Source organism: Ctenopharyngodon idella, chromosome 3 (genome assembly GCF_019924925.1).
Source record: "Ctenopharyngodon idella isolate HZGC_01 chromosome 3, HZGC01, whole genome shotgun sequence".
Taxonomy (NCBI): Eukaryota; Metazoa; Chordata; class Actinopteri; order Cypriniformes; family Xenocyprididae; genus Ctenopharyngodon; species Ctenopharyngodon idella.
Window position 1 is genome coordinate 19,834,774 of NC_067222.1, and position 12,913 is coordinate 19,847,686.

The 12,913-nt window shown below is 33.8% G+C and overlaps 1 long non-coding RNA gene across 1 annotated transcript; it reads right to left on the reverse strand.

The window, feature by feature from the left end:
- Positions 1-1,022: 1,022 nt before the first annotated feature.
- On the reverse strand, positions 1,023-11,425 carry LOC127509283 (uncharacterized). The gene is made up of 3 exons (XR_007929193.1): positions 11,339-11,425; positions 4,255-4,385; positions 1,023-2,009 (listed from the first exon to the last, which is right to left on the reverse strand). It is a non-coding gene; the product is annotated as an uncharacterized LOC127509283 (long non-coding RNA).
- Positions 11,426-12,913: the final 1,488 nt, after the last annotated feature.

Here is a 12,913-nt window from a genome sequence, read left to right on the forward strand (position 1 = left end):
ACGCCATCTCCACGTCTCTTTTACAACATTTCAAATCCCCTTGTTCCCGCCATCTCAGAAAAGCCAAGCCAGTGTTGATTTGTTTTATCGCGAGCTTTGTCACGTTCTCTTTTTGCCAGCAGACTCTCCTCTAGGCGATTCCCCAGAGGTTGGAGATTTAGCGTGATCCATGTCAACCTTTCTCGCTTGTTGTGACAAGTTCAAATAACCGATGCCACTCCCGCTCCATACACGCGTCAAAGTAGACGAAGCAACTTTTCTCTCACGGATATGACGAGACACGCATGGGCGAGTGACGTATGTACACAAATTCCCACGAAAACCATCCCGCCTGGTCTAAAACATAAGTTACACTTATAATAGACTTACCATAGTGAATCAGGGTAAGACAAAAACACATTTTGGTAGATGGATTGATGATATACTGACTCATTATTTAAATGTTGTTAATTTTGGACAGAAAAAAGTTACATAGTGTACCTAAGTTTATGTTTATGTTTAGATTTTAGAAAATCTGTGGGGGCTGAGTGAGTGTTGTAATAAAATTCAACTACACTGTAAAAAAGAATTGTTAGTTTAACTTAAATAAGTAGGTTACCTGGTTGCCTTAAAATTTTGAGTTCAATGAAATTAAAAATTTGAGCTAATCCAATGAAGGCGATTGGTTTAATCAACAGAAACTCAAAATATTATGTTATCTGAACCACATTAAGAATTGAAGTTGATTAGACAAAAGAAAAAATGTTGTGGTAAATCAAGAGTAAGCATTAGTTCAGGGGTGTGCACACTTATGCAGTTAGCTATTCCAAGTTTTTTATTTTTTCTCTGAAATGTGTCATTTTGGTTTTCAGTGGCGTTATGTAAGTTGTAATTTTTACATTGAACATGCAAAAGTTCTGATATGATTGATCTTTGTTTCATTTTTTACATCGCAAAAATCAGTTGTTTTAACAGGGGTGTGTAGACTTTTTATATCCACTGTAGTTTCACTTGATGTACTAAAATAAAAAAGCTAAATAAAATTCATAAAAGACTTTTTTTTATTAAGAATAATAAACACTTTTAAACCATACTTACAAAAATGACAAAAACACAGAAAAAAAGTTAAAATTAAAATCTTAAGGATACTAAAATAACACTGCTTGAGGTGAACTGACTTCATACAGTACATCTACTAAAAATAACCAGAACAATTATACTGATTACAAGACAGAGCAAAAATGATGAAAAATGAAGAAACCTCAAATATGAGGAAAGATTCTGCAGCATTTGATACCACTTGTTTTTAATCTAATGCACTGACATTCAGACCTCTTTGGAGTCACTGTACATTTATCATAATTATAGGGTTTGTGCTATCAAAAGTCGGCGTCACTGTCATTTGTTTTCTGTTAACACAACATTGAGACTGTAAGCTTCTCCTGCCCCAGTTCTACCCTTAAAAAATGCCCACCCTCTAATCACACACACAAACACACACACACACACCACATTCACATGCAAATGACGCTTTAATCTGCGCTCTCTAATAGACCACCATGGCAACAGAGATACAGCACTAATGAGGAAGAGGTACAGGTTAATGGCAGAGCGGCGCATGAACGACTTTCTCTCTGCCTTACACACACTTTGCAGCAAAAGCTTTGCAAGCAACAAACGTCCTCAAACACACACACACACACACACATTATGCATTAAAAGCAAACGCTGTTAAGCGACACGTGAAGTGTTAATAGGCCTGTCAGTCTCACAGTGTCACCATGTGTTTGACACTACAGCAGGCCTGACACTCATTTAAAAAGCGAATTAAAACCATTAGGCTAATACGTGATTTAGCAAGACTCTCATTTTCGACTGTCAGTGAGTAAATGCTCATCTGCAGGGTGGAGACACACACACACACACACAAACACACGTGTGCAAACATTGCTGTAGGCCGTTATCAGCATGACCTTGAGTGTAGAATGTGAAGTGAGGTGTGTTTTCCCGCTTTCTGTCCTGTCCAGCACCTGCTCTTAACAAACAACAAACAACAAAAAGACACACCACATGAGAACAGAGTTTAACTTTGGAGTCACTGAATCACAATTGTATATTACTGGTGAGTCACATGAGGTGGACTGCCAAATAAAAAGTATGTGTCAGCTGTAAAAGTTGATTTTGAAACTGTATACTTTATTGTCTCCAAAGGAGGATTTGACTCCATAGCCTGCTGAAAAATCCAGCATTGCTGGTCACCAGCACTTTACCAGCTCTAACCAGCAGAAACCAGCCTGGACCAACGTAGAATTCATGCTGGTTTATGTTGGGTTTTTCAGCAGGGCAGTTTTGCACACATAAACAGACAAATCATTACATAGACATGTCCATCCAGTTATTTATTTGTTTTTATTTATCCTTATCCTTATACATATCGCATTTTGATTGAAGTATAAAATATTTTCACAAAACAATTATATATATATATTTTTTTTTTTTTTACATGAATGGCTTATTCTATTTAAATTTTATTTATATGTAAATTTAATTTATAAATAAATTAAGTTAATTTTAATTTATGTAGGCTATTAAATTGACACATCCAGTCAAAAGTTTGGCATAATTAAGATTTTTTTTTTTTTTTTTTTTTTTTTTTGGAGTCTCTTATTGCTCACCAAGGCTGCATTTATTTGATCAAAATTTACAGTGGTAATATTGTGAAATATTATATATATATATATATATATATATATATATATATTGATGATCATCCATATTTATTTTTTGGTCTTTATTACAATACAAAAAGAAAATACAGGAAATATGTACACAAAATGTAAAAAAAAAAAACCTAAACAAAAAGGTTTCTTTAAGCAAAAATCAGTATTTAGTATGCTGGATTTCTTCCAGTTTCTCAAAGAAGAAACTCTGAGAAACTTCTCATCAGATTTTGAAAGTTTTCTTGGCCTTCCAGTCCTTTTTTCATCCCATTTATGTTTAAGAGAGCCAGGTTCCTGCTATTGTGTAAGGGGAGGTCACTAAATACTTGCCACTTCAGCCTGAGTAGTTTTTTTTTCTTTTTCTTTTTCTTTTTTCAGTTTCTAATACTGCATACAAATTTCCTGTATTTCTGGTTTTATTCTAATAAAGAAAATAAGAAATAATTACATATATGGTCATTATATCATTGCTAAAACAATATCTAATGGTGGCTTAAGACTTTTGCACAATACAGTATATTACAAAATAATTGTTTTCTAATTTAATATATTTTAAAATACAAACTTTCCTTTGATGGTAAAGTTGAATTAGAATGATTTCTGAAGAATCATGTGACACAGACTGGAGTAATGATGCTAAAAATTCAGCTTATATACACATGAATAAATTACATTTTAAAATATATTCACATAGAAAACAGTTCTTTTAAATTGTGAGCATAAGAGACTTCTTACAAAAACATTTTTTTAAAAACTAATTATTCCAAACTTTTGTGTGTAGGCCCAGTAACATTCATAAAAACAACATGCATAAATATAGCCTCTCAAGTAATTAGCTAAATTAATTTTTAAAATATTTTTAAAGAGCAATGGGCTAAGATGCTTTACTACTACTACTACTACTACTACTATTATATAAAAAAAAATAAAATAAAAATCTGATTTCCATTCAGATGTGTTAATGTTTGGAGAAAACCAAAAGATTCCTTCATGCAAAGATCTGAGCAGCCTCCTCATGGGAATCATTACTCCTGGTAATTGCTTTTCAAGGTCGTATAATGGCCAAAGAAACATTTCACGAGACCAGGTGCACCCGATGTTGCTCAAACCGTTCCTGTAAAATATCCTAAACACTCCAGACAGCATTCCAAAAGACTGAAAACAGAAAAACAGAATTGCTCTACTCTATACACCTTATTTTGCAACAAGGACTTAACCTATTTTCTGTGAATGTGTGAGACCTCCGATTCATTAGCCACTGTAGGTAAATAACTAGAAGAATAACAAAATGCTGTATGTAAATTTGTGATACAAACCAGTGTGTTCATGATTACGATAAAAAAAAATTATGATAACAAATAACAGTTTGAAATATCAAGCAGCATAAAGGACAGCTTTTGATACTTTAATACGGGTGACACTGGAAGCCACGCACATTCAACTTACAAATGGCCATGTCCGCTCTTACATTAAAAATCACGTGGATATCAGAACTTTACATTTTGGTCAGGGGAAGCTGGGCTATAATGATAGTCTGGTTGAAGTCGTGGCTCACCATGCTGGGATACCAGAGTCCCTTTGCATCCTCCTTTGATAATCAGAAATGAGGTCCAGGTGTTGTGTTCCCACTTGCCGCATATGTTTAGTTGTGGTTGACAATGGCAACGCTGGCACGTGCTCAGAAGGCTAGACACAGGGATGAAAGAGAATGAGGCAGGGAAACCATGAATGAATGGATGAACAGAAGCCCCTTACATGACAAATGTCTGAAATATTAGGAATAATTTGAATTTTTGGCTACTAAGATAAGACCTAAACTTCATAATAAAGATTAAATGATGTAGAAACAAGCATTTTGAAATTACACATCTAATGACATTCTGAAGAAAGAGAGAGAAAAATAAAATAAAATTGGTGAATTCAATCACAAAACACATAAAAATCCAAAAAATTGTTTTTGTAAAAATTGTTTTTAATGTTTAATGTAAAGAGAGAGAGGTTCTTTAATAAAGCAGATTTTTAAGTAATATCAGATGTCATTATTTGAGCAAATATAGTCAAATTTTCTTCTAATTTAATAAGTATGTTCTTCTAGTCATATATCTTTTATTTTGATTGTATAACAAAATAGTTTTTTGCAACAACAACAACACAAAAATAGAAAATCCTTCAAAATACTTCAATATTTCAAATGAAATACCTGCATAACATATTTGTTAAAATGTTGAAAAATGAAGCAGACTAATCAGGTCTCTGGAGACGGCAGAACTGAAAAACAAGGGATCAAGCACAGGGGAGAGAAGCCATGTGTGCTCAGCTGTATGTTATGTGGCAACAATTGCTTTTCCCAACTTCATTTCAGAAACCACAAATTGTTCTCTAGGCTTTGGACGATGTGTTCTTCCAAGTCAACATTCACAACATGAAGTGAGTGTCATTCCTCAAATCATACAATTACATTTTATCCAACATATGATGCTTATTAAATCACACAGACTAAGAAAAATAAATTATTTTGAACATAATACACATTTTGGACCAACAATATCCTCCGTCACAAGTTAGCCAAACAGAGTTGCAATGGAAAATTTTGCTAATTTTTTTAATGGGTTTTTCGAACTCAATCATTCATTGCAGCTTGAAATTATGCAGGTACTGTATTGAAAAATTGAATATATTCAATGCTAAAATGATGACAAATTCCAATTTCTTGTGCTGCAATTTGCTGAATGAGACATTTTGCACTTAGAAAGATCATTTTTTAAACATGTTTAAACTAAGTAAGAAAACACAAATCAACCCTCTAACAGTACTAATCCACAGGGTTGAAAATGAGCACACCAAACTTGTTTATGGCATATGCAGAATCAGTTTCACACCTAAAGTGTGCAAAACACGCTAATTCTATGAATCCTGCATTGTTGATGGAAGTGAAACCGGTGACAAGAAAAGTCATGTTCTGCAGTAAACTCATTCTTTTGCATGCATTATTCACTTTGCTGCGTCATGGAAAGGACGGCAGGTTTTTGTTGGGTCTCGTTGCAGACTTTGGCTCCCTGGAGAGACCAAGTGAACAATGATTTTCAGTGGAAGAACAATAATCGGCAGTGGAAGGCTTAGAGACAAATCTGTGCTGTTTGGAGAGATTTTACTATGTTTTGAGTAAGCTATCAGAAAAGTGGAACAATCAAAACATTTACGGTCTGCCAAGATCATCGCATTCTCCTCTGAAGAGCTCATCCAAGAACTCAGAGACTGAACTCCGTCTTTAATAAGTTAGTCAGCAGACTTATTTGTCTGATTAGAGCTGGTGCTCCCATGACATCCTCTATCCTAAAGACATCTCAGATATTTTCATGCCCATGAAGGAAACTGTACAATATAAGAAGCAATGTATGACCTTGAATTACATATAAATGCATCCTGAATTACATAGCCTATAATGCATTGTATACAGTAGCCTGAAAAAGTAATTGGACCATGTCTCAATGTCAGATTATATATATATATATATATATATATATATATATTAGGGGTGTAACGGTAGACAAACATGACAGTTCGGTACACACCTCTGTCATGGTTCAGTACAGGTTTGGTACAACGGGGGAGAAAACTAAACATAAAATTGCTTCTTTTTTCTTTTTTATTAAACAGTGGTTTATTGAACAAATTGTGTCTCTCTCTTTAAATAAATTCAATTATATTTAACATTTTCTCAAGGATAAAATAATCTTAGCTAATTCTGCAAACTATATACAGGGAGATCTTTCTTACACAATTATTAAATGTTACAATTAACAACAGAGCCCAAACTATTCAATTCAGTTGCTATTTATTTTTAGATATAATAATAAACACTCAAATAAAAACAGGATGTAAATTGCACATAAGGCAGGTTTTACATTAACTTCTAAATCTAATTATAAAATTATTTTTCTACTTCAATTCATTTTGAAATCTGATAATCATTTACACAATTACTATCATAACTTGTTTTCATAACAAATTTATTTAAACATATATTGAATAGTTAAGACATTACTAACAGGTAAAGTAAATATAATGAATATTTAAGCTAATATAGTGCATATATTTAGTGAAATGCTCTAGTGAACTAACATGCTGTGGACACTGAATGACTTGCCTGAGGTAAATGTAATGCTGTGAGATTTTATTCTCAAGCTGTTTAAATGATATCTTTCTGCGGTGGAAACACTGGTTAAGAGATTACACATAAACATATCTATGCATAGATCGCCTGTTCTTCTTCTTCTGCTCTCTTTTCTGTTGTGGTGGTTGGTAAACAGTGTTGTATTACTGCCTGCGTCCCCTTCTGGATTGGAGTGTGAATCGCCTGTGACTGACTGTATTTGTCGTCTGACTGTATGCACCAAACCGTGACACGTCCGTACTGCGACGGTTCTGGAGGAATACATGTACTGTTACACCCCTAATATAGGTCAAGACTGTTTATGACAAACCAATTCACAAGAATGAGTCAGATCGAGAGGACCATTTAGGATGAACCAGTTCACAAGAATGAATCATTTGCCAGCTTAGGTCAAAGCGATTGACTAGAATGATTCAGATTTCCAGCACAAACACAAGAGAGGGGGAACGACCCTATTCACCAAAATGTTTCGACTTTTCTGCACTTAAAAGCAACAATAGAAGGAGAACAATTTGGGACGAACTGATTCACCAAAATGAATCAGACTTTCCAGCACTACATAAGCGAGAAAGAACCATTTAGGTCAAAGCAATTCACTGTTATAATCTTTGAAAATAGTTAGTTGATGGAAAAGCTGAAATATGTTTGTAAGTAAAATCGAAAAGCTACTTTTCCAGATAAAACAATACTGTCCAAACGAAGACAAAAGTATTTTTAGAAATCAAATGAGTGAACACTTAGGTACGCCATGCACGAATGCCAGCTCATACACCGGTTCAAATGACTCACACTAGCTCAGGTTCCCACAATATCAACCCCCACAAACACCTTCAGTCACGCTTGCATCACTCTCAAGACGTTTTCACGATGTTGCTCTGTCCTAGAGATTTCAGAGTTGCTCCCGACAGATAGAAAATAGACTAGAGTGAAGGTATTTTTCTGACAGAAAGGATTCCCAATGAGAGGCTCCAATTACGGTGGAAACCCCCATCATGAGTACAGAGGATTGTAACTCGCAGAATCACGTCATTGCTGCAATTGTATATCGGTGTACATGAATCTCACAACTCCCAATATGACACATAACGTTTTTTGACATATTTATAGTCACAATTTTATACATTTCAAACTCAAAACATTCAGAATATAACATATAAAACATTCAAAAAGAGAAATGTCATGGGCTATTAATATCTTTTCAGTTATAGCCCATGTGTGCGATTTATTATAAGTCGCATTGAAAATTTACTCCCATTATAAGTATAAATCCTAAACTTGCATTAGTGTTATGAATGGCACTTAGTGAGACTGTAGATTTAGAATTTAGACTGTAGATTTATGGCCCTCAATGTAAAACCTAACACTGAAAATCGCTAAAAGAAAAAAGTTCATTTTACTTAAAATTTTTAAAAAGTTGATTCAACTTAATTATTTGTTATGTGAACTCAAAAATGAATTATATTAAGCAGGACTCAATCGGAATAAGTTACTAGAAATAATATGCTATTTTAAAGGCACAATATGTGAAATTTTTGGATTAAAGTATCCAAAAACCACTATAACAGTGTTCTATATTTTGTTATTTTGTTGTACTTACATTACACCAAATGCTTCCAAGAATGTTTAAATCCAGAGAAATAAGCAGTTTTAACCTAGGACTCGGGACATGTCTGTGCGTCGCTTATCAATGACATCATACCTGCGTTACTCTCGATTTCCGGTTTTATTTTGTAGAAACCATGGAAACACAAAAGACGCTTTAATATATTATGTGTTTTATTAGACAGGTGAGCAACTGTTTGGATACATTCATTGACAGAAAACTAATCATTGTTATATAGCTCAACACAGTAAGTCTTATTGTTTAAATCTCGTTTTCATGATTTACAGCGAGTACCATGTTTTACCATGACTAATATCGATCTAGCTTACTGCAGTGTGCAACAAGTATCTCATAGCAGCCGCCGAGCGGACGCAGAGTAGCACTATAACAACTTTCAACACACAAATCTAAAATGATAAAACAGCGCTCCTTTACCCCACATATGCTTGACCGGAAGAAGCGGAAGTGGCGACTGCGGCATAATAAAAGTTCTGTTATAAGTTAACGTTAATAATCTCATCCATGAACATGATTTCTGCCCGAGTCCCGTCACGATTCTTTTCCGCTGGCTGTAGACGTAAAGACAACACATCCCATGATTTCGTGAAATCAAGGCGTCATCAAGCTACGCCTTTTGTTTTGAATGAGCGACCTCTAGCAGCGAAAAATGTACCATATTGTAGCTTTAACTTTAATGATTTAAGTTACAGAAATTCATTACGTTTATGGCTGACCACAACATATTTAAAAGAAATCTGAACTTATTCCATGGTTTTCTAATTTCTTTTAAATAATGTTTTCTGAGAAATTACATTTTTATAGCATATGTTATGCTTTTATAGCTTTCATCTCCTGTTCTGTCAATATTGCTTTGCACCAATGTTAGTTTTGCTTAGTCTTTCCTAACTTTATTACTTTGAGTTTGATGAACTTAAACTATTTATGGCAATCGGTTTCCTCAAACCATTTAAGTAGATATATAGTTGTTAAGACTTCGTTAGATTTGTTACCTGAATTCAAACTGAATGAGTGAAATAAACTTAAAATCTTTAAGTTTAGTTTAACCTAATGATTGACTAAACCAACACTAAAATATTAGTGAATTTAACTCAATGTATATGAGTTTACAGTACTCATACTTATTGGTTTTAAAACTTAAATGGTTTAAGGCAATCGTTTTCCTCAAATGGTTTGAGTTACCGTAACTTATTGGGTTTTACAGTGTTCTTGGGGATTGGGACAAATGAAATTTCATTCAATTTCATTCCACAAATTACACCATTTCCTGAGAATTACCCATCTGGAGTTCCGGTGAATTCAGTATTACTGCAGTATTTGAAGTATGGCCAAATAATATTGATCTTAATTACAGTTTAAGATCATTAGAATGGAAAAGGTTGGTTTAGGCTTTTCTCAGTCCTGAATCAGGCAGATTACAAATGAAAAAAGATGATTAAATAAATAAATCAGCATTGTTCCTTCTATCCCTTGTGTGAGTGGGTGTCCAACAGAGATTTGTGCAAGAGTTCAGTGTGCAATCCTCAAATGCTCGATAACATCTGTGCATATGATTCATAATTATAGAAAGCAAGAAACAGAGAGAAAACCTCTTCGATTACTGGCAATTGCCTGTAGGCTCAATACAGCACTACTGAAACTGTAATCTGTGCACATACAAGACAACATAGACTTGTGAAAGACCTTAAAAGACATACATGAACATCTCAGCTCATAGATGTACCCCACCCAACCTGAGAAAACAAAATTAATAAACAACAAAATTGCACTTGTGCAAAGCAGATGGAAGCCTACTGAATTTTCAGCCATTATTGCTGCCAAAGTCCTAAAATGACCTTTTAATTATTAAATTGACCATCTTAGAGAATGCTGTCAGCTGATCAAGATCTGACCAATCAGTACTAATTGATTAACAGATTCAGCAGGGAGGGCAAAGAAGGGTTATGAAAGGACAGAAGAACATTTAATGACATTCAGAAGAAACAATGAGATTATTTAGTCAGAACAACATTTAAAAAAAAAAATAATAATTTCTTAATCAGTTGAGCCCATGGAGAAATCCAGGAAATATTGCTGCATAATCATAACAACTATAAAACACTAGGATGTACATTATGGGTGGGTCTGGGTATTTATAGGGCACTTTAACCACTCAAGTGCTCTTGTTTATCTGACCTGATGTAAGAGTTGATCTGGGAGTTAAAAGCGGCTCCCTGGAAACCGTCACCAAGGAAATAACCAGTTGAAAACACACCAGGACCACTGGGAACATTCTTCAGCTTAAATCTCATAAAGATTTGATATACGTCTCTCTGCTGTTGAGCTTAATTCTTCTTTATTGAAATTCATGAATGCCAGGATTTATTTCAAAGCCTGTACTGTTGAATAATTAAATGTATTCTTTTCTAATCCTCTAAAGTGAACAACAGCAGAGTCCAGCTCATCATATCAATGAGTTTTATAAGGAAAATACAACTTTGACCTGTGTATGTTTTGTTTCTGCTCTTGATGTGAACAAGTTCTGCTATGAGATACTTGTTGCACACTGCAGTAAGTTAATTAGTTAATTAAAACTAAAACCATAAAAAAAGTTACTTGAAATAAAATAAAATGTTCATCTACCAAGGAAACATTTCTCATTATCATTTATTTTAACTTGATGTACTAAAATAACTAAAACTGAAAAAAAGAAGAAGAAAAACAACAAACATTTTAACATTTTAAACATTAGGCCTACAAAAAAAGTCAAACACACACACACACACACAAATACTAAAACTTTAACCAAAAATAACGGAAAATATTAAATAAAAGCTATTCAAAGTATTAATGAAAACTACACACCTCATGCGCTAGATCAACAAACGCGCAGCCATTTTGTTTTTGCGGTAGTAGCTCTGTATATTGTATACAGTAGTCAGCATTTGAAGTGGATCAAAACAGTTAATCAAAGTTGTCCTAAGAAGAAGGTTTTAGGACAACTTTGATGAAAGGTTTTGATCCACTTCAAATGTTGACTACCATAGTTAACGAACGTTATCATGAGCATTGTAATGTTTAAAGCAAATGTCGTAACAAATGTTAGTAGACCGGGAAGATTTAAAAACGAGCGGTTCATTCATAAATCCATTAAATCTTACCTTCATGCGGTGGAAATGCAAACCGGAAGACAGAACACAACGAGCACAGCGCTGAAAAGGGGCGGGGCTACATATAGTATAAATAACAGTAAAATAACACTAGTCTGTGTTCGAAAGTGCAGATTAATAAAGTAAATTGTAATTTTTGATATTGCATTCACAGTGTAAACAGCTAATTAAACACTTACATAGATGCTTTGTTGATATCAAATTACTGCTTAACTTGAAGGTACAACTTCTATAACATAAACCACTCTAATCAGCTAGCTGGTTAAACTGATGTCCCTCAAAACATGTAGGCCAACCTATAGAACAAACAAGTCAAATAACAGGCCTCAATTTCATCATATTTTATTTTCAAAATCAAATGCAACTGAATATTCCTGAATGAATCGATTCAAATGTACAAACAAAAGTCTTCACACAATCATTTGTGTTTGTCATTGAAACACAGTGTACTGTAGGCCTTCAGGGTGATACATACAACACAAAACACAGCGATCATGCATCAGTATTCAGCATTTCATGCGGCAGACTATAGTGATTTTCACTGTGCCCATCTGACGATGATGATGCAGACAAACATGCCTCCAAAATCACATCATAATTACTAAGAATATGAACCCGTCTGTCCAATGGACTTGTTTTGATGAAGCTTATAAAAATAAATATATCTTGTGTCATGCAGTCCCACAAATGGCGGCTTAGGAATTTCTATTTTGCTCTCTCTCACACACAAACACACACTAAAACATTTAATGTGTCAGATAATGCTCAAATAACATAATAGAATAATGCAGCCTGAGATTGTGAGTGGCTAAAAGCATTCATATAGAAGTATTCTTGATCAACCCAATCAGGCTTATTAAATGTGATCGTAATGGTCTAAAAAAATATATGCAAAAATGCAAGATCAGAAATGAAGGCTGATATTTGCTTAAGAGAGAATATCAAATGAAAAGCCAGTTTTTATGAAAACTGGTTTTTCATTTGATATTCTCTCTTAATACACACACACACACACACACACACACACACACACACACTCACTCACTACCAGTAAATAAAATAATTGTATAACAATTATTTGATGAAAAATACAGTAAAAACAGTAATATTATGAAATTTAACAGACATGTTTTCTATTTGAATATATTTTAAAATGTAATGTATTCCTGTGATGGCAAAGCTGAATTCTCAGCATCATTACCTTAACATAATTACCTTCAGAAATGATTCTGATATGTTGTATATTAAGTAAGTTTTTTTTAAAAAAAAA